Source organism: Ursus maritimus, unplaced genomic scaffold (genome assembly GCF_017311325.1).
Source record: "Ursus maritimus isolate PB19 unplaced genomic scaffold, ASM1731132v1 scaffold_5, whole genome shotgun sequence".
NCBI lineage: Eukaryota > Metazoa > Chordata > Mammalia > Carnivora > Ursidae > Ursus > Ursus maritimus.
In genome coordinates this window covers 17,874,136-17,896,661 of record NW_024426663.1, presented here as the reverse complement: position 1 = coordinate 17,896,661, position 22,526 = coordinate 17,874,136, and the positions used below count along the sequence as shown (strand labels likewise).

General features: G+C 34.7%; 1 long non-coding RNA gene across 1 annotated transcript in view; it reads left to right on the top strand.

Annotated features, from left to right (window-relative positions):
* The first annotated feature begins 98 nt into the window (after positions 1-98).
* LOC121100691 overlaps positions 99-22,526 on the top strand; it is a 37,606-nt gene continuing 15,178 nt past the window's right edge. The window contains exons 1-2 of the long non-coding RNA XR_005832405.1: positions 99-1,602; positions 6,361-6,517. This is a non-coding gene — a long non-coding RNA (uncharacterized LOC121100691). The remainder of the gene's footprint in view (positions 1,603-6,360; positions 6,518-22,526) is intronic.

The following is a 22,526-nucleotide window of genomic DNA, read 5'->3' as shown; positions in this document are numbered from 1 at the left end:
GGAAAAAAAAGATTGATAAATTATAAAAGACAAGAAGATTTCTATAAAGTTAAAATGTGGTACAATTAGATGGAAAGAAAATAACAATGTGTATTGTAAGGTTTTGAATGAAGTGATCTGCAAATTACCCAGGAAGTTCAGAAAGAAGACTGGGATAATTTTAGTGACATTTTATTCTGTAGCCATTTCCTGAAGTATTCTTAGTAATATATCACATATTCTATAGATATATGACTGGCAAAAGATAATGTCAAAATGTCCATAATATGTGATGAATTCTGTTTTAATTTTATGAAGGCTTTTAGTAAAATCACATTGAAAAATTCACCTATTCTTGTTTGAAGAGTAAGACATCTGGCGTTGGGACTGAGATTTTTTGTACAAAGGAATTTTTTTTCAGGAAACATCATATGTCTCTAGTACTGAAGAGTTCTTTCATTCAGTGACACATATTTATTACCTACTATGTGTCACGCCTGTGCTAGGAACTGGGAATTTACAAGGGTAGGAAAAATTTATTAACCTTTAAGGTAATTTTTGGAGCAATGGTCAAATAACCCAGCATATAATTTGATGTGACTGCTATAAATACTGTTATTAATAATAATAGCAACTAATAGCAAAAAGCACTTACTATATTCCAGACTCTGTTTTAAGCATTTTCTGTGTATTAATTCAGCTAATAATAAAACCCAGGCTGCTCCTGTAATTCAATGAGTGGACAGCTTCCTAATCCCTGTGATACCATAGAAGGCTTCCTGCTGAAGGTGGTGATTGAGCTGAGTCTTAAAGCATAAATAAGGCCAAGAAAAGAAAGAATCAAAGAAACACTAGGGACATAGTCTAAACAGAATAGCATTTGCAAATATATGGATGCATAAATCAGCCAGTATATTGAACTACGTATAATTTAATATATTTGGAGCTTTGGATACGTGGAAGAATGGTGGAAGGAAAGATTGGAAAATTCAACAATCAGATCATGAGGAACTTATATATCATGCTGGTAATGTCGGACTCTCCAGGAGGTGAAGGGAAGATAGTTAATAATTTTAAACATGGAATTAACATAATCAAAATAATCATTCCACTTAGTGTGGAGAATGGATTAGGAGGGAAATGTTGGAGTCAGGCAGTTTAGAGAATATTGCAGTAGTCAAGGCAGAGGATAATAGCCTGGGCTTCCAGCAGTGGGTAAAGGGATGGAGACGTGGACAAAGTTGATAGATATAAATAGGTAAAAGAGGTAGGAAATGGTCATCAATTTTTTCATCAGGGAGTGTAATGGGTAATTTTATGTGTCAGCCTGGCTAGACCACAGTACTCAGATATTTGGCTAAGCATTATTCTAGATGTTTCTGTGAAGGCATTGTTTAGATGAGATTAAGATTTAAATCAATAGACTTTGAATGAAGCAGATTATCTTCCATAATATGGGTGAGCCTCATTCACTCAGCTGGCCTTCAGAGAAAAAAGACTGATCTCCCCAGAAGAAGACGGAATTCTGCCAGCCAACTTGGACGTGAACTGCAGTTCTTCCCTGGATCTCTAGTCTGCCAGCCTACCCTGCAGATTTTGGACTTGCCAAGACTCCACAATCATGTGAGCCAATTCCTTAAAATAAATCTCTCTATTATATTACATATCTTGTTGGTTTTGTTTCTCTCGGGAACCCTAGCTAATGTAGAGGGAAGGTAAAAAGGAAGAGTCTTGGTTTATTCCAGCATTGAATGGTTTGTGGAGCCATTAAGACATTGGAAACACAGGAGAGATGACTTAGGAGGATATAAAGAATTTAGTTCTGAGATATTTAATATGAGGTATCTGGGGGTGCATACAAATGGAGGGGATCAGTAGATAACTTTCATGCGGCTGAAAGTCGAGCAAGATGATATTTGGGCTACCTATTTCACTCTAGGAAGGGGGCTTCTGTAGTTGAAAAAAACACATTCATAAAGACAACAGCAGCAGAACATTGAGACATAGAGACACAAAGTAAGACTAGAAGCCTGGGATAAGAGGACAAGAAAACTGACAGGAATCTTTTAGAGTTGAAAATAAAAACTAAAACAGAATGGTGTCACAGAAGTCAAGAAAAGAGAGAATTTTAAGTAAAGATGAGTCAAATGTTATTGAATAATCTAATTTTAAAATTAGGAGGAAGTCAGTGACCTAAGGAAGAAGAGTTTTCTAGAGTTATAAACTAAAAGCCAAATAGCGCTTACTACAATATTTTCCAGAAAAGCAAATCACATTTGTAGCCAACATATAACCATATTTGTAATGAGATTAGGAGAGAAAACTTCATTTAGCATACATATATTGGTCTGCAGAATAACTCTGAGGCTGAGAGAGTCAGGAAACCTGCCAGTTCTCCCTTGGCGAGCACTAGATCCAGAATCTGAACTTGTGTGTCCAGTGCTCCATAGTAAACTCATAATAATACACTGGTTCCCAGAACTGTAAAAGTGAGGCAGGAACTCACAGATAGCAATAGCTGAACATGGGGGAGAGAAAAAGACAAAGGAAAAAAATGGGGAAAAAAGCATAGAAAAAACTCGTACTTGTTTATAAGAGAAGAAAAAAATATGGAGGATATCAGACTGAAGGATAAAGAGGTTTATAGCTGGCACATCCAAAGAATAGGACAGGCTTCCCTAATTGTTGGTATTAAGAAGAGTGTCCAAATACTTTTCAAAACATAGCAATATAGAAAAATACCAATCAATTGCCCTTTTAAAATATTATATAAATTGTTTATTAGATTGAATGAATGCTGTTTTGCTTGTTAACATTTAGAACATAGGAAAATCGAAAGTAAGATCTTAAGTAAAAAAATTTTTTAAAAATTAAAAAGTAAGATCCTCGGAATGCATAAATTTTGATATAAAAGAACTGTACAGATAAAACAATGCCTAAAAATACTTCTAATTGTATTTTTTAATAAAAAATACTGTTTGTGTGCTACTTATAATGGGAAAAAGGTATATCGCAGTATTTGAGATATCACTCTAGAATTAGCATGTTAATGCTTATTTTAATACTATCTAATTCTGAAATGTCATCACATTTTTTTTTTTGAATAGCTGGATCAATGAAAATTTCAGGGAAATACATCAATAATAATTGCCCCACCGTCCAACATACAGTTCTTGATAATCTCTCTGTCTTTATTTTCTTCTGTTCCTATAAGTGGACATACATTTTAATTTTCAAATAAGGTATTTTATCCTGGTTGACTGGTAAAATCTGTTGTCTCGTTCAGATAAAATGATTGCTTTAGGTACTTTCACCCCGTAGATCTTATTGTGTAGTTTTAAGAATTATTCTGGAAGAGTATAGAATACCTTGATGGTAGCATTTTATTCATTATTTCTTTAAGAAATCTTTGGAATGTTCGAGGGATGAATATACAGATTTTTCTTCTGTATTTTCCCACTCCCTTCTTTGTGTCATACACCTCAGAATTGTTTGTATTAAGCAACATAGTAATGCCTGTCCACCAACCACACTCCATTTTGTCAACGTAATCACCGAGTGGATGCGCGCATCATTCTATTATACTTGTAGAGAATTAGCATATATTCTCCAGTTTCAAAAAAATGTGATGAACCTATGTTAGATATTATCCTACTTATATGTAAATATAATTGAATATGCAAACCCTCTTTTGCTAGTCAGGTTGTTTTTAATTATTTGTAATTTTCTTTTTTTTATTTACTAAATAAATGATATGTTATAGTTATGTTTACGCCTGACTTCCGTTAGTAATTATAGTTTTATATCTCTTGCAGCATTCTTAGACCTTTCCATACTGCTTGAATGGTTATTTAAGGCAATCCAGACAGGAGGGAGATAAAACATAAATGAATGAACTTTAATTAAACTTGTGAAATAAATATTTTTTATTACCTTGGTGTTGTCCTCTCAAATTAAATAGGTTAACTAAAATCCAGAATATTTCTTTATGCATTTCTTTTTTTCTGAAATTCTCATAAAGTCATTCCAATAATTTAGTAATTATTCCTTTCAAAGAAACAAGCTATTTATTTCCTTTTTTTGAAAGTCATTTAAATTGTGTGCATAATTTAAATTATAAGTTATATAAATTTTATTTTTTTATTTTTTAAAGATTTTATTTATTTATTTGACAGAGACAGCCAGCGAGAGAGGGAACACAAGCAGGGGGAGTGGGAGAGGAAGAAGCAGGCTCATAGCGGAGGAGCCTGATGTGGGGCTCGATCCCAGAACACCGGGATCACGCCCTGAGCCGAAGGCAGACGCTTAACGACTGTGCCACCCAGGCGCCCCCTAAGTTATATAAATTTTATAACCTCTATATGAGTAAGAATATATTTGCAAATGTAGATAAATTTTCCTCAGCATATACCCATATTTAGCACAAATTGCGGAAGGTTGACAAAATTTAACTCTGAATACTTGTTTTTGTAATTATTCTTCACTCTGTGTACAACTTTTACTGAATTGTAAGTTTCCAGGTATGGGAATGGATCACTGATTTCTAGCAACAAGATGGAAAAATGAGTGGCAGTAACTTATTTTACAGATAATTGTAAAGTAATCCTTTTTCAACAAGCACTTTCTTTGAAATTGCTATACAATGTGGTAGATTTAGTAATATATTACTTTGTATGATAACGAGCAACATTTCCAATATAAGCACTTCAGAAAGTGGTCTTTATTGGAGAAAACAGACACCGAAGTTTATTTCCAAAGAGCTGTCTCTGTGCCAACAAGAAAGACAACAGGCATTACACACCATTTCCTATCACTAAAAGTTATAAAGTAAAATTTCTTTTTTCAGGCCTATGTGGAAAACATGGAATTTTTCTTTTAAAATAAGAATCCTATGCCCAGTTTTTTTGTTCTCAAACTACCAGATGTTTTATGATAAAACTCTTCAAAGTTTCCTAGTTTTCTAACTTCTATCGATTTCTTAGTATCTAGAATTAATGCTACTTGGACTTTTCTCTCACAGAAATCCCAGATATCTAAATATCCTCTTCTCTTTTAATACATTTTCTAACTTTTGTTCTGGTAAATCCAGATTTACTTTGCTTAATCTATTTATCTGCCCATCAAAGTCTCCCAAGGATGCAGTTCTAAAAGCAGTCTTGTTTTTCTTCTTCACTGACTCATATTTTAACAAATTGCCTATTACTCATGTCTTAGGGAGAATGCTCTTAGTTTGTTGCTTTACTTTCTTCTTAGAGGGAAGGCGATATTTCTCATTTTCAAGTTCTTAATTTTAATTAAGGTATTTTGGGGGTGGGGCTTGTTTATACTGACCACTCCTTTCCATGTGCTCCAGAGTTCATGGAAAAGCCATAGCAACTGGGGGACTCCTAAGTACACGTTGCCACCTGGCCAACAATTTGATACTTGCAAATTACATTTGAAATGGATATAACTGTTAGAAAATCATTATATTAATTTGTCTCTTGTGGGTTTTCAAAAAGTTGTGCTTTTAAATTTAGGGAAATAAATGTAATAAAACCACACCAGAAGGAGCAAATTTAATGCTATTATAATGCCTCTAGAGGGCAGTATTAAATTATTTGAGGCTACAACTTAGAATTTTCTCATGCAAGTCACTCACCATTTGAGGAGGTGACAGTGCAAATGTAAGAGGGGAGTATACTTTCTGTAATCTTATTCATGGATGCAAATGGCTGTGAAATCTAAGTCCTCACAGTTGAATCAACAAGTGTTGTGAGAAGGGGATTTTTTAATTGAGCTGCTTATCTGCTCTTCAGAGAATGAGCTTACTTTCTCCTGTTAGGCTTTATGGACCATTATTGGCATGCTCAAAATACATGAAGCTTAGAATGTGAAGAAAATAAGGGCACTTGTCCTCCAGTAGGCATCTTTCCATGCAAGCCACTATAAAAACCACAGTGTGGTCGGATCACATGATTTTCACATATGTGATTTGAATTACGGATTTAAGGAAAAAGTATTTAAGGAAATTGTTTTAATAATCTTTTCAAAATTTATCAGATGCAAGTGTAATTTTCATCCTATGAGGATTCTCTCTCTATTTGTAGAATCTCTGTAGATCTCTATAGACAGAGAAATCTAGATATAGATATACACACACATACAGATAATATGTCAAGTTATTTCTAGTGTTCCTATTAATGAAAAAAACAAGTAAATATAAGGAATTATGAAACCCTCACTAGCTACTGTCACTGAACTTCAGTGCTTTTCCTCACAGAAACCATTCTCCATCCCTGAAGCGTAGGAGATATTCCTAAGACCAGGGTGAATTATTTGGCCTTTTCAAGTAGTGAACTATAATTTACAGTTTTTCATTTCAGTTCTTTTTCTTTGTAGATGTACTTTTCCGAAGTTAAAAAGTCAATTTGATTTTTCCTGAATAATCATGTCACACCCTGAGGTGATGAAAGAGGATTCTAGGCCCCGCTGCTTTCCTGTATTCAAAACTGGTTGAAAGCATGAAGGTTTATTCTTCTTGTTGTTGATATAAAAGGTAGGATCAGCATGACTGCTTTACTTGTCTTTTGGCATTCTCTTTGGGAGTGCAGAATATATTTTCTTTTATAGAATATGCTTCCAAACCGAATACAGAATCTGAGGGATGGTTTTGCATTTCTTCCAATGTTTTTTTTTTGTGTGTGTGTGTGAAGGAAATATTAAGCATGCCCTTTACATTTGTACAAGTCATGCTTAATTTAAAATTAAGTGCAAAAGGAAATGTAGATTTCAGTAAAAAATGTATTTAAGATAATTTATATAGCTCATATTTCTTAGTAATATATTTGTACAGTACTGTGACTATTTTATGAAAACTTACATATCTCTGGGAGAGGTACATAGCATTATTCCTGCTTTAAAAATGGGAATGTGGAATTTAGAGTCAAAAGTGATTTCTATAAGGTTACACGTAGATCAACATTGACATAAGCAAGAAAAAAAGTTTTTCTGATTCCTATCTAAAATTTCTTAGTACAAAGAAATCTTTTCTACATCAGAAACCAGACATCCTTTGGAAGCAAAGAGGAACCAAAGTCTATTTGCTTCCAAGTTTCTCTAAATAACAGGAGCTTCCTCAGAAAGCAACTTCTAGTCTCTCCTCCAGTACCACGTGCACCTTCCATGGCCCTGTTCTTGGCCAGCGGTGCACACGCGTTGAATGACACATGTTCCTGCTCGTAAGTCCAAAACAACAATGAACTGATAGTTTTGTCTTGGAATAGTCTATGCATCCACTGGGGACACATGAGACTGACTGGTATATAAACTCTTCTGGTACTTTTAATAATACACATGAGCATTCCAGGAAAGCCCCTGATTTGGAACTTACGACTGAAATCTCTCGCCAGCTTGCATGGCAGAAAAGATAATATAGTTCTCCATTATGACTCTGGCCTCAGAAGTAGTTCTGCTCATCGCACATCCTCGTGCTCACTCTAGCTTCTTAAACTCATAGAGGTGGCATGGATTGTGGAATGCGCTGAGCTCCGGCAGTAATTGCATTCTTTGAGTTGTAAGCCAAAATCTTTGTACCCATTTCCTGAACCATCTCCTACACCTGTTGTCCTGACTCCCAGGTTTTCTCTTTTTACTCTAATACATTCCACCTTCTGCCATTGCTGCTTGTCAAATTGTGTCCAGACTAAAATCCAAGCTCTTCTATAAACTTGTCCAATTTTGCTTACTTATTCAGCAAAATTTCTTTCCCCCTGCAGGATCTACATTGTTTGAGCTACTTTGAATTCTTCTCTGTTACTTGCATATTAAAACAGCTTAATTGTTAAACAATGTTTAAATTATTATTTCATGCATGTTGATCTCAAATCTCCACTCAAAATTTAAAAATCCTGATAATGTAGTACCCATAATTCAGAATCATTTTATATGTTTCCCAGCATTAGGTAGTGTTTGGACATAATAAATATTCAATAAATATCTGCTCATTCATTATATTTTTCCTAAAATTTTATTAGATTTGTTCATCTTTGTCTTTAAATCTAAAAGGCAAATATTTTATGCACTTCCATTATCACTAAAGAAATACCTAGACGCAAAATTATCAAACCATAACACATCAAACCATACCAAATGTATTTGTTGAATGGCTTTAACGAAAATTTTGGTTTTTTCCCCTTTATTATGAGACTGTAGAATGTTTAGATTTAAAAAAGACCATATAGATGATCTAGCCCAACTCCCTTTTGTAGACTTAGGTTCCATGGTTGGAGATGAGATGAATTATATGTCTACTAAACTTTCACCAATCTGTAATTTGCCTTTTAAAATAGTTCTGTATACATTAGTCTGAACTCTTTGCAAAACATGCAGGCTTGGCTACATCATACTCTTTTGAATTATCCTTTGGATCGAGTGCAAAAAATTACCTGAAAAATATCTAAATCTGTAGACCATTCTGACTCAACTTCCTTTAATATTGCTTCCACTATGTACCATTTCCTTTATTGTAATGCATTATGTAGCAGTCCCCTACCTTTTCCCACATGCAGTCATGTTTCTCCCAGGATACAGTCTATTGTCTATAAGATACAAGAGGCAAAATATTGTAGCTCTTCGGAGCCTGGGCTCTGGAGCCACACTGCCTTAGAGACCCCACCTCTCTACTTGCTGGCTGTGAGAACTTAGGGAATTTTAAGTAATTTCTCAGGGCCCCTGTTTCCTCATATGCAAGACAGGAAAAGAGTAGTACTGATTCTTTAAAATGGTTGTAAGGATTAAATTATTTAATACATGAAGCTCAAGGGATATCATAAACACTCAATGAGTTTGTATAGTATTTATATTATAATGATTGGTACCTATTGTCAATTTACAAACAGAAGAAAACAAAGCAAAAGGACAGTCTTAAAATACCATGTCTAAGGAAAGTTGATACATATCCAAATCCTGAATGGTGAGTTGACTTTTGAGTTACAATAAACAAGACAATAGCAAAACTGCTACATATCTTTATACTTTTAAATGTTTTATGACTGTCATGATAAAGTACTAAATAGAATTCTATTATACACACACACACGTAGAAAGAGAGAGAGAGAGACAGAAAGAGACAGAAAGAGAATATGTAGTCATTGATAGGAGAAGGGATACATCTATTTTTTCTGATTTTCTTTAAAAGATTTTTAGCTTCACGACTGGTTCAAATGTGCAGCTGCTTCTTAAAGATTATTTCAGGCATCCCTCAAGTTAGGGAGAGATAACTAAGAGCAGTTGATATGGAATGAATAACTGAGTAAAATACTGGTCATGGGATCAAAGTGAAAATAAGGAGTAAGACTTGAGCTTTGATGGAATTAAAAGATAAGATAATGACAAAGTCATTAATAATGTTTTGTGGTTTCCAAAGTGCTTCACGTACAATATTACTGTTGATACATTGTAGAGAAGAATTTCCTAATCACTCAATTCCTTCCCTAGATTTCTACTCTTTTGAACTATTGAAAAGCCATATTTATTTATTTTCTGATATTTATTTTTGCTTCTCCTTACTTCAAATTACACTTATGCACACTTATGCATCAATTTAAAAGTAACATTGTATTGTATTTTATATTATCCAATTCTGAATTACAGCAAAAAAAATCTCTCAATCTATATAATATCTATAAAGAAATTCTGTGTCTCTTGTATGAGACACTGGAGTATATGAGGAAAGGTTGCTGAGTAGTCTGTAGCTGGGAACTGCTAAGAACCATCTTGATCCGCAGCTGAGCTCGTTTGGTGAGTTAAGAGGTAGGGTGGTAGGAATAGGGGAAAGGAACAGGAGGAAGAGCATGCATTTCTCGCTCACAATCTTGTCCAATTGGCAACTCAATCCTTTTGTTTTAACAAGCTCTTCTGGGATTATAAATAACCACCAGGAAGGCCAGAACTACAGACCATCTATTTTTTATCCTTTGTGTAAATCATATCAACAGCAAGCAGAGACTAGAGATTATGCTGCTATATGGGAAGAAGGGAGAGAAACTCTGGAATGTAGGCAAGAAGAAGAAAAACAAAGGGCGAATGTTATCAGGGCTGGTGAGACACCTCTCATCAGAACCATCATTTGTTTATTGACTCTCTGCTAACACCTCCTTCTTCACCTTTCCTTCGCTGTTGTTAGCGTAGGGTTTTCTTTATTCTTGGGCTTCCTAAAAGACATCTCTAGTAAACGTGAAAATTCTCCTTTATCTGTTTAACATCAGGCTTTCACTGGGATGCAGGTTGGGGGTAAGGGGTGCCACGCAAAGTGGTCAGGAAGTGGCTACCATCTATTTCCCAACTATCTCTTCAAATTGAATTCAGGTTGACCTTGATAGGTGTATATGGCAGGATGAAAAAAATAGGAGGCCGAGATTTGTCTTACCACCTAATTCATTCTCTTATAACAAAGAGAGTTGGGGGGGGGGTGTTCATAAGTGTTAAGCTTTCCACATACAATGTCTTCCCCCCAGATCTTTTTCCATGCTTCTCAAATCTCTATGCTCCTCTGCCCTGCCTGTGTATGCACGCACACAAGCATGTGCGCACACACACACACACACACACACACATCATTCTCCTGTAAGAACCTCTCTAACCTTTAAGTTTTGGTTTTGCCAGTACCTCCTTGCATCAGAAATATGCCCATCTATCTTGCGATGTCCACTACCATAGGCTTCAGTCTCCACTTTCTCCTCTTTTTTTATGAATACTTATTCTGTCAGGGGTAAGATAACAGGGGTAAGTGAATAGTCTAGTAGCAGCTCTCAAAGTTTCTGCAAAAATTACTTAAAAGCAAGTTTGTTTACAACAGTAGTCAACATAGCCTGATCTCATGAAAAAGGTACATCGCTTCTAATAATGTGACTTTGACCCTACTTCTTGAAAATAACAACTCAACATTATTTTACTAATTTCTAAGCCAGCTTATTAACAATAGGTTTCCATATTAAAGGAGAAGAACCTTGTCTGAGGCTTCAGAATAGGTGGTATCAGCAGCTTCAAATAGAATCTGACTCCCAACTTTATCTCGCAAGAAAAATGGATTGCTTTCAGCTCATTCCATTATACACAATGGGGAGGGGACGTTCTAGCTTTCTTAAACAATGGTCTGAAGGTTGATGTAGCCTCCTCAAGTTAACCTTCCTGATAATTTGAAAAAAAAAATGTGTAAGAATGACAGGAACAGAGTAGATGTTCAAAAAATACTTATTGAATTTAATAGAGATAAAATTGGTGAGTTTTACTTGTTAATTTTTTTCAATATTTGTCAAATGAGGCTATTCCTCCATCGAACAATGATCATGTACCAGATACTGTTCTAGAATACCATTTCTCTCTTTTTTTCTTTTGTATCTTTTATTCTTTTTTAAAATTTATTTATTTATTTATTTTTATGATGTTCAATTAGCCAACATATAGTACATCATTAGTTTTTGATGTAGTGCTCAACGATTCATTAGTTGCGTGTTAACACCAAGTCCTCAGCACCACATGTGCCCTCCTTAGTACCCATCACCCAGTTACCCCATCCCTCCAGCCCCTTCCTTCTCTAACCCTCAGTTTAGACTACTTTTCTCTTTTTCCCCCACCTCTATAAAACGTACATGCAGAATACAACCTTAGTAATATCTCTCATCACTTGTAGTGATTTTCAAAGGCACTCGAGGGAGAAATGTTCTCTTAGCAAAGATGCATTGGAATGGCTGGTAACAGAGAGCCCTGTGTAGTTTGAGAAACTCAACCCCATTCTCATATTCCACTCAGATATCACAGATATTCTTGATCTTCTGTTTTCCCTTCTTAAATATCAGTAGCCAAGAGCAGAAGAAGAAAGCCTCCTGAGGAATTTGAATTTGGCTAATGTATAGTATGATACATCTTATAAATGACAGTAATTTTTATAAACATAAGTTTTAACTTCCTTTGAATGCATCCACGTGTTTGAAAGAGTTTAAAATTTTCTGTGAGGTACCTATTTTCCTTCGAATACTGACATTATGCCTAAAAAGAAACTTTAAAATAGAAACAAACAAAAAAAACCTTTTCTATTTTTTTTGGATAATGTTTATTAAAAATCTTTCCTGTCAGTTCATTTTATGATAATATGCTCAAAATTAAATTATTTCTCAAAGCACACTGGTAGGGGCACCTGGGTGGCTCAGTAGGTTAAGCGTTTGCCTTCGGCTCCCTGCTCAGTGGAAAGTTTGTTCTCCCTCTCCCTTTGTTGCTCTCCCTACCTGTGCTCACTCTCTCTCTGTAAAATAAATAAAATCTTTAAAAAAATTAAACTTCTCTCAATTTTTCTAAGTCTTTAGGAACCAGGGTTTGTTGTTTGGCTTTTTAAAATTCTACAACCTGAGTGAAAAGTGATTATCCCATTAAAATCTTCTCAGGATTGTAGATCTGTAGATGGTATGAGTAGATCCAGACATTAAAGATCTGTCTGTACTCTGAGATGAGCTTATGTTTTCACATATAACTTAAAAAATATTTTACATCTTCACGTATTAAATAATGCAAGGATCAATCAATATGGGTTAAAAAATAAAAGGGAAGAGAAAGGCACATCAAGCTATCATTTAAAAATGAAATGAAATGCTTTTGTGGTATGGTAAGACCAAAATGGCTTTAATAGTCCCCTCAACTTAACTAAATTTCAGATAGGTTTCCTCCTTACTCCAGGCCCCTGATCTCCCTTTTCTTAGACCATTTACTTTAGGAAATGTATAATTATAAATTCTTTCTCTGCCCCTCTGCGAGGTAAATCTTTTTAAAAGCTTCTTGCTAATTTTACAACCCAGAAATGTCTTTCTCAAGGACCTGGGAATCATCTCTTTGCAATATATCATCAAGGAAGATGGCACCCCTATTTCCCAATCTCTGTGGAGAGTAGGAGCTTAACTTCTTTGGGACACTTTGCTCTAAGTTGTAAAACTACCTCCTGTCATAAAGATATGAGAAAGCTTACTTTCTTTTGAGTAAGCCCAATTAGAAAATGCAGGTGGCCTAGGAGTCCTCCCACCTCAGCTCTTAAAAACTCTTCCTTTCTTTGTTTCAATGCAACTGAACTCAGGCTGAGCTATTTCCCCTATTAAAAATAATTTTGAACAAAACCTTCCTTGCCTGTTTAACTTTGTCTGGTGCAAATTTGACTTTGACAAGCATTATGATATATGATAGTTTATGCTACAAATAAGTGGTTCATAAATATGTAGAATATTCTATTGCATAAAATAATATTTTGTTTCTTAAATACTCTCAATGAGTCATCTACCAAAAATTGTTCTGTAAAAATTATATTTTATGTAACAAGTTCAAATGAAAAGAACTCTGTATCTGAATTTATCATAAATATATTATTTTTTATATGCAGAGGTATATGGATTTGTGTGTGTTCTTGAATATATGATGCATCTGTCTATAGAGAAGACGCAAAGACATCTCCTATTCATTTAGTGCATCGGTCAATAAGCCCAGAGATGCTGCATTTGAACTTTAAATTTCTCATGCAGGGAATCCAATAAATTCTTCCACAGATTCCCTTTGGCATCTGAGTAAATTTCTAGCGCCCTTTAAATTTTTATGGCTGTTTCTCCTCCTCTCTTACCCCAGAGGCAGTGTTTCACTACTTTCACATTATCTTCATGCCTTTACTTGCTGGACCCCTCCCCCAGTGTTGAATTAACACATAGCTTCTAGACCCTGCTGGTTTCCCCCTGGACTATGTCTTTCTGGCCCTCCCTTTTCTCTCTTTCTTTCTTCCTTCCTCCCTCCCTCCCTCCCTCCCTTCTTTCTTTCTTTCTTTTTCTTTCTTCTCTCCTTCCTTCACACTCTATCATTGTCTTTAGTGCACAAACCATAAGACATACTTAGTATTCTCAAGGATTAACCTAAAAACAACCAAATCTAAGTTGCTCTGTATGCTTTATGTATTCATATTTGTATTTACAGATGCATTAAATCTTGTACAGGGTCATGTAAGAAAACATAGCAAAATGGACCTTTATGTTAGAATGGGTTCTGATTCAGAATAAAACCTGAAATTTATAGAGCTCAGTATATAAAATCTTATATGTCACTAATTTGTTTTCTCAAATCTGAGCAAGAAAAATGTCAGATATTTTCTATTAGTTTTAATTATTTAAAAGGCTATGTGCTGTGAATATTCTTGAAGAATATCAAGGTCAAAACCAACAAGCAATAGAAAAAAAAAAACCAGTTCACAACTTAAATATACAGTGAACATTAATTCAATAGATATGTATTTATATGTACTATAGCAACACTGAAAAAATTGAAGTCTTTTAAGATAGAGAGGCTAGTTCAAATCATATAAATTTATTTAGTTGAGTCCATCTTATCATTTCTTCAGTTTTAATGATGATTGTGGATTACCCATCATTGATTTCACCGCAGTGGTGGGTAGTGATATTAAAAGAAACCAAAGTGATTGCACAGACTTACTGTATTGCCCTCGTATCGATGTGATGCCTATAAAGGATCAATGATTCAGTATCACTGAATTTTCAGTTTCAGTAAAGTTAACTGTTGTAAAGTGTTGTCCAAAACCTGTTTGATTCCTGAAGGTAGCAGCTTCTTTAGTTTCTTAAGAAAGGAATCTGCATTATTTATGCATTGATTTTAATTTCAAATGATGAGATTATTAATGATGCATTTCTTTTACCTGTGACAAGATATGTCTTGATAAATATAGATATTCATTGATAGGTAGCACCTCCAATGTGCAAAATTTTACTGTGAAATTATGTGAATTTGAATTCTACTTCTGTTTATGTTGGATTAAATTCATATTTCTAAATTCAGCAGCCTCTTCCCTCTCTTTCTTGGTTCATTTTCAACTGTCAAAAGTCACAGCTTTCCCAAAAGCATTATAAATAACATAAAACAAATGTAAACGAATGAGAAATAAGGATGACAAATTCCCAAGTTTTTTGGGGGGTGGGAAGAGAGCGTATGAAAATGTACTTTTTATTTCACTCACAATTAAATTCTGTATCATTCTTAAAGATTCAGGAAATTATAAAGCAGCAATAAATCTTACGGATTTTCTTTTAGTCTTAGGCCCTCACTGATCTTTCCGATTTAAAAAAAATAAAAAAGCATACCCCACCCCATTTTTACTTTCCGCATCACAGAAATTATATGGCAAAAATAGGTAGTAAGAAGAAACTATGGCTTATTTTTTTTTCTTTATATACATGTCAAAAGATGTTAGCTACATTATAATGATTTAAATCAAATTTCTCCCTTGTAGAAGAATTTATCTCTAATTTTATAATTTATGCAGGAATGGAATTGTGATCAAACATAAGGTTTCTTTTATTTGATAATCATTTAGGAATATTTGCACTTGAATCATATGTGATGTCACTGTATCTTTGACAATATAGGCCACAAGAAACAATTTAGTATCTGTGGATAAAATTGAATAAATATGTGTCTTATACAAATGTAAAACAGATATTTTGTCTAAAACTTTAATTTGATTGTTAGAAATATCAGTCATTTTGTCCAAAGAAAAAACATTCTTAGTGTCCTTTGCATTAAAATTTAACATATACAAATTTCTTTTGTTTTTGGGAATAAAGATTTTCTCGACCAGAATAGAACATGTCAGCATTTAAATTATTAAAATGTATTATTCCTGTAAATTTTTAAAAACCAAAGCTATGCATAGCATCTATGCCAGTTGAAGTAAGCAAGATATATGTTTTTTATTGTTTTTAAACTCAACTGAAACTATGTTTTGGTAAAAATGGTAAGTACAATTAAAATTAGAGAGTGATGTTATGTAATCAGAGGGCATTTTATGATTTTTATTAATATTCAGCCTTTGTGATTCGTGATACTTTGTTTTATCGTCATCTACATTTTGAAACTCACTAAGCACTATAAAAAGTCTTGTGGCTGCCCGAACAAACCACTCTAAAACTCAGTGGCTTAAAACAAACAGTATTTTATTTGCTCAAAATTGTGTTTTACAATGTTGGGATCTTTAGCTGGGATCACATGAGAGACAGGCGTAGTGCCATGAAGTCAATGGGATAGTATGTGTGGGTCCTTGACTGTGAATGTTGATTCTGTTTCTTGGTTGTCCGCCAGCCATTCCATGTGTCCCACTTGAGCTATCTCAGAGAATGGTGGTTTCTAGGTTCTAAGAAAGTATGTTCCAAGTAGCCGACCTTCAATGTGCAAATGTTTTAAGGAGCCCATGCTTGCCTCATGTTTACTAACGTTCCATTGGCCAAAGCAAGTCACGTGACAAGACCAATTCTCAATGTGGGAGGAGATCACACAGAGGTATGAATATCTAGAGGTGTGGTTCATCTTGGCCACTCGTCTAACACACTATTGTTCAGATCTACCAATTGGAAATCTTGCTTGAAAGTAAACTTCCCAGATTCATTTATTATTTTTATCGTAACTTCTTTCCTTTATGATTTGAAAACCATCCAGAAAATCATAAGAAATTAACTTTTACACCAAAAGATGGTTGTGAGTCTTAAGTTAACAAAATTTTCACAGTAGTTTTCAATTAACAATTGAAATGGAAAAGAAAAATGTTTGAGGACTGAGGTTGAGAGTTATAGATACAATCAGCTTTTTACAGAAACAAAGTTGGGGCATTAGGTTAACATATCAATATTAAAAATCAACAACAGCTTACACATTTTAGCATAGTAATAATGGTACTATACCATTTTCATTTATCATCTTTTTAAGTTCTTTCCTCTCTGCCCTTATTAAAGAAGATGCTATGTATTAGTTTTGCAATTTTCACATAATATGCACACTGAGTAGTTTTTTAAAAAATCTCTATTGTATCTGTGCCTTCCAACAAATACATAATGTTTTTGTAGTTTTATGACTCCAGTCTGTTAATTCTCATCTTGTCTGAAAGTGGACTATAGGACACAGGGGGACTTGGATGCTTAAGCAGAAAAGCTACTTAATCACTTTATATGACCTCCTTGATATTACTGAGTAGGTGTTTCACAAATGGGCTCCCTTCTAGCCTGGGTTACATATTCTTAGAAATCTCACCCAAAATAACTTCCTGCCGAAGCTCTTGTCATCAGCCCTCTTGCTTCCATCCATTCCTTTTCTCATCTGATGTGGTTTTCTGATCTGAATCTTTTTTCTTTTTCTTCCTTTATCTTTTCAAAGATTCTATTGTAAGCATCTCTATTTCTGGACAACCCACTTTAAATTCCTTTAGAGGTTCCCAACACCCAGTTTTCTTTTTCAAAGTGATCTTCAATAGAAGTGAGTGGAACTGATATTCTAGTAAATGCGAAAAAATATATAGAAATAAATTTGCATATATTTGAAACTCACATAATAGGAACTAAAATTGGAGAGGGATTACTTTACATGTAAAAGTGCTTTTCAGATTGTAAAGTGCTATACAAATTTAAGGCATTATTATGAATAATAATGGTGATGTTGATGGTGATCGTGAAATCAGTAGCCTTTACTAAAGACTAGTTCAGCCATGAGGAGTTGTTCAGTTAATTTAATATTCCTCATAGAATACCTTCCAAATCATTGAACTGTCCACATTATAATAGCAGCTATTTCAGGAAGAATTTTTACATGGGTTCATTTACATATCAGAGCCTTCTTGAATGTTCACTTTCAATGCTAATCTGTGTAAGATGAAAGTTATAACTTGGAATTCCTATTGTCATGTGGAGTAATTAGCAGATAATTTGATAATTGACTAGGTCTGCTATTTTTAATAGATTCTCCCCAAGTCAGTAAATGTTTCGTTTATTTTAAAACTCATCCTACAACAAAATATGGAGATTATACGTGTGTTATTTTGCACAAAATGCAAAATCAATGGTAAGCCTTAAGTACTGAAGGGGCGTCATTATAAACTAGTTATCGATGTGCTAAAAGTCATTTACACCTGCCATGGAAGATAGATTGTGACACTATGAATTTAACCGGCAGTGGGTATACTAACATATCTGCCATGTAAACCAGCAGTCCACCATCTGCAAAATTTTATGCATATTTTGTGCACATAGCTATACCATATTTTGACAACTTCAAATCAGGTTTAATCTGTCAATTTCAAAGTTTGTCACCAGAAAGTTCATCTGAAGGAGAATGCCTGTTCAATTCATGTTAAATGCAAAATGATTACAGTAGATAACACTTACAAAATGCACCATTTCTTAGAAAAATAAAGTTGTTTAACATGGTTATTATGTACTTTCAAGGCATAATACAGTTTTTTAAAAGCACATCTTAAAACACCAATATACAGTAGTTTAATGAAAGATATATTTACTCATAGAAGGCATATGGCAATAGCAGTGAAAGTAAAGATGCTTTTCTCTGCAGTAATTCTTCATTCACGTAACAATATGTAAGGGGATAAAAAACGGCATAGTGCTGAATTTTCATTTCTGGTTCAATATGAGGGAAGCCTGACAGTCTATTCCAAAATGAACATTTTTTCTACAGTGTCCATAGCCTTTCCATTCTTGGCATTTAAAGCTACTTGGCTTTAGCAAAGGGTAGGTCCCTTTGGCAGAGAATCGGGGCTGTCTTTCTAAAGTGTCCCCCCACTTAAGCTTTCCACTGGCTGCATTAAAGAACAGCTAAAAAATATCAAGGTCCAAAAAAGGCTCTGCCTTTTTGCCTCAAGAAATTATAGTAAGGAGAAGTGGGAGAAGAAAGATGCCCCAAGATGGTACTCTGACACACGATCTCTCATGATTTTTTTATTTTTGTTTTTCATGATGTTAATCTAATTTGCTTAGAAGTTATATGTTGCATTAAGTGAACCAGCAAAAGGAAAATAATAATTCGTGAAAGATTTGTGAAAGAAACTGGTAAATAACACAGTTCTTCAAAAATTGTGATGGAGTATAATCACAGGAAGTGTGTGAATGGTGCCTATGTTTAGCTCAATATTAGAATCTATGAAAACACATATACTCCAGGTCAGGTGTACACAAGGAGGATTATGCATTTTTAACTTATTATGCCTTTTAAATGATTGAGAAATATGTGCCCTAGTCTTTTTTATTGTGTTACAAGAATTTTGGACCACTTAAATAAAAGTTTTCTTTTGTTCAATACCCTTTGCTATAATTGTGTAATAATTGAAGAGTGTTTCTATTAAAAATATAGGTTTTGTTTGGTGGAAGGTGAGTAGTCTTGTGCTTTTATTACATGCTGACAACTGACATATTTTACTTTTCTACCAAAAAATGTGTGTGTATTAATCTGCACACACAGAGTGCACTAAATAACTGTTTTTCTTTTTTTCCTTGTATTGGGAAACTCTTGTAATTGCAAATAATGTTCCTATTTATGTATGTAACATGGTTACAGAGAATCATGTGTGCAGGTTATATGTAGAGTATCTGTTTGTTTTCCTTTTAAATTCTAAGTGAAATCAGTTTCAGCAACATGATGAGTTTCAGGGATATATCCTTCAAACCAGGAGCTTGGCCTCATCTTCTGCTCTGTTTTGCAGTTAGCTGTTTTGCAGTTGGCTGTTTATTCCACTATTAAAATTTTTTTTCTTTATGCAAGATCACCAATAACCCCTTACTTGATACATTAAGTACTGATTCTTTCTTTTTTCTCTTTTTCTTCTCTGCAGTGTTTGAAAATGCTGATCAACTCTTACTGAAGATTTTGATTCTTTGCTCTGATTATTCCCTTTTCTGTTCCCTTCATAGTCCTTAACCTGTTACCTGATTCTGGATATAAATAATCTTCACGATTAAATCATCACCCTTTCCTCTTTTCTGTTTGCTATCCCTAACCAAATTTCATAAAGTCTTATGCAACAAACCATTTCGAGTCTCTTCCTAGCCTACCTTGCCAATGTCAATTCCTTTTGCAAAATATCTCCCAGACATTATTCAGTTAACCAATATTTATTCAGTGGTAAGTATATTCCACACTAGGCTTAATTCTGGAGCTATCAGTGTGAGAAAAAAACAACATGGTCATTGCCATCATCCTGCTTTGTTTCTTTCTTTCTTTTTCTTTTTTTTAAAGATTTTATTTATGTATTCTTTTGACAGAGATAGAGACAGCCAGCGAGAGAGGGAACACAAGCAGGGGGAGTGGGAGAGGAAGAAGCAGGCTCCTAGCGGAGGAGCCTGATGTGGGGCTCGATCCCATAACGCCGGGATCACGCCCTGAGCCGAAGGCAGACGCTTAACCGCTGTGCCACCCAGGCGCCCCTGCTGCTTTGTTTCTTGCAGGAAAATAAAACTTCAAACGAACACACAAACCAATGTAAAATTAAATCGGTGATGAAGATTATGAGAAGAAATGCTATGAAAGCATGTAATAAAAAGATCTGACCAGGGAAAGTTGCTGTTAGAAGTGATAGTTAAGTTGAGATGGAAGACAGATAGTAGGTATTAACTAGGTGAGAAGAGGTTTGTTCCAAACCATGGACAAAACATATGTGTAGGCCTTTCATGGGAATGTCCTGGATTGTTTGTATCTGAAAAAGGCTAGTGTGGCTGCAGCACATGTGAGATGAAACTAGTCAGGAAAGGTCAGATCTTATTGACCTCCAAGCTGTGTCAAATCAAAGAATTTTTATCTTTATCCTATGAGCAAATTTTCAAGCCCTCTGAGGGGGGGGTGTGATATGACAGATAGATATTTATTTTGAAAATAAAACACTAGGTGCACGTTGAAGAAAGGAGCTGAGGGAGGCCAGAGAGGTAGGGGATAACCATGGAGAAACTAGCGGGGTGTTCTAGGTAAAGAATCATGGTGGCTCAACCCACTGCCTGTGGCACCAAAGGGGAAACTCATCTTCAAAAGACATTTAGGGGGTAAAACCATCAGGACTTGGTGCTAGATTGATGTGGAAAAGGCAGTGACAGAATGTGAAAGAACACATGTTGATAAATCTTGACTTCTAAATAATGTTGCCAAATAAAACACAGAACATTAGTTAAATTTGAATTTCAGATAAACAATGATTATTTTTTGTTTTGTTTTTAGTATAAGTATGTTCCATGCAATATTTGGGACATGTATGTACTAAGAGATCATTTGTCATTGCTGTGAAATTCAGATTTATTTGCCAAATCTGATAACCCTATTTCTGACCTGCCATCTCTGAATTAAAATAATGGGAGAGAACCAGAAGCAGAACATGAATAAGGCTTAGTCACCTTGAGTCACCTTTAACTCTAGGAAACCTGAGAAGAAATACCAGAAAGATAGCTGGATCTGGAGCTGAGAAGAAATGTCTGGAATGAAAAGAGTTTTATATGCTGTCTCCAGAAATATCTCAGATATTACATATTCTAAACAAAATCATCTTTTTCATCATCCGATCACTTTCTTCCCTTAATTTTGCCCTTTTTGTTAGTGATGCTATCATTATCCCAAAGGAACAGAAACAAAATTTTTTTTTTTAAAGATTTTATTTATTTGACAGAGATAGAGACAGCCAGCGAGAGAGGGAACACAAGCAGAGGGAGTGGGAGAGGAAGAAGCAGGCTCATAGCGGAGGAGCCTGATGTGGGGCTCGATCCCAGAATGCCGGGATCACGCCCCGAGCCGAAGGCAGGTGCTTAACCGCTGTGCCACCCAGGTGCCCCAGAAACAAAATTTAATAATTACTATTGGTTTTTCTGTTACTTTGCCTTATCAATCCGCTCAGTTACCAAACCTTGCTACTATGAGTCCAATATCTCTCAATATCAGTATCTCTCAGTATCTATTATCTATTTTTTATAATCTTATTTGGAATATTATTATAAAAATTTCTAGTCAGTTTCTAGTCTATGTTACTTCTAGGATGTCCTTCTTCAACTTCTTCAGTCTTTGAGCTTGTAATGGCTTCATATTTCCTATAAAATGAACGTCACTATGATCTTTCATGAAATGACTAAAGTAATTTTCTTGAACATAAGAGGCTAGAGGGCCAAATAGATCTTCAACAAATGCAAGAATTTATGGTAAGTGAATTTCACTTCTACATATAGTAGAAATGAGCAGGTGAAACTTAAGGGGAGTAGTTAGTTATGTGTTACCATAGAAACAATGTCCTAAGAATGAAAGAGTGAAGGGATGAGATAGACAAGTGTCAGGAAACAACCCAACCCATTATCATGTTGACTGTTTAAGCATGAACCAAAAACCACAGAATATGAGTACAGTATTACGAAGATATAGGTCCTTCAGGGGTAAAAAATACATTGCTGTTCTTCACTGAGATTTTCATAATTGTTCTGAATTGAAACAATTTCATTGTCTCTCCCATCCCAAACCATACAACTGTCAGTACTTATGCTGACACTATTATTCAATTTTAAATCAACGAGAATGCTTCTAGTTTTACTACTATGCTATGACAGGAGAACTGGTTTATTGCACACTCACTTTTCTGCTGAGAGTACTTTCGTTTTGTTATTCCAAGTATGAACAGCACATTCCATTAATCTCTCAGGTAAATAAATGTATGCATAGTGAAGAATGAGCGTGGTTTAATA